This window comes from Aplysia californica, unplaced genomic scaffold (genome assembly GCF_000002075.1).
Source record: "Aplysia californica isolate F4 #8 unplaced genomic scaffold, AplCal3.0 scaffold00261, whole genome shotgun sequence".
In the NCBI taxonomy this organism is placed as follows: domain Eukaryota; kingdom Metazoa; phylum Mollusca; class Gastropoda; order Aplysiida; family Aplysiidae; genus Aplysia; species Aplysia californica.
The window spans coordinates 217,527-218,558 of NW_004797531.1; the positions used below are offsets into that span (position 1 = coordinate 217,527).

General features: G+C 38.3%; 1 protein-coding gene across 1 annotated transcript in view; it reads left to right on the forward strand.

The window, feature by feature from the left end:
• Window positions 1-1,032, forward strand: part of LOC101858947 (1-phosphatidylinositol 4,5-bisphosphate phosphodiesterase classes I and II) — a gene marked incomplete at its 5' end in the record, with an annotated part of 72,027 nt that overhangs the window by 54,284 nt on the left and 16,711 nt on the right.

The window sequence follows — 1,032 nt, forward strand, 5'->3', positions numbered from 1 at the left end:
GGGGGGGTGGTTAGGGATTTTTTTCTGTTCATTATTGTTGGTCCTCGTTCATGTTCTACTTTTGGAGGAAAGGGTTTTCAGATCACATTTACTTTGGAACTAAATCATTCATTTGCGAGAGCTATGTACATAAGTTTTTCGTTGGTTTCTTTGGGTGTTTTGTTTTTTTCCAAAATATGGTTTCTTGTTTTTTTTTCGCCCAAATATAATTGTCTCCCCTTTCATTTCACGGACTAGGGTGTCTTTCTATTCATTAATTTCGTAAATTGTAATGGTGCTATTCTTAACCACTGTTTTACCGTTCAATAACTAACCCAGATTCCACAAGGCAAAGTCGATCGCATTTTAGTATCTCCGTCTGTCCGCTGGGGCCTTTCTATCCCAGTCGGCGCACGGTTGTCCCTGGCAAGCAAGGTCAACGAAGTCCGCCTCTATAATTTGATGTAAATTGTATCAGTGGGCGCGTAAATCAGTTATACCCGTAACAGTCTGGTTCCTATAGCTAATAACATTTCATGTAACTGTAGTGACTGTAACATTTAATGATTGAGTATATGGACTGAGGGCTAACTCGCAGTATCTTCATGTTTCCTTCCTTGGATAGGATTACTGTGTTGTCATTACGTGGGTGTGCTCTATAGATATCGTCGTGTACCTCCCCACCCCCCCCACCCCACCCCTTTCCTCTCCTCCCCTTTTTTACACATCGTTGTTACTGTTTTGTGTCCTTTATTTCACCATCACATCGTTAATTCTTCACTCAAATTTATATTTGTTGTTTTGGGATTTTTTGGTCTTGGTTGTTTGTTGTTGTTGTTTTTTTTGTTTGTTGCAATTTTGATAGTTGTTATTTTGTTTCGTTTTTTGGGTGTTTTTTTTTTTTATAGATTAGGCAAACTATCGCAGACTAACTAGCCGTATTTTATGTCTGTGATCTGTTGCCCGCTCATAGTTACAGAGTATACGTTATACAACTTTTACAAAGTTTTGTTGTCTTGATGTTGTTATGTCTACTCCAAGGTATTGAATAAA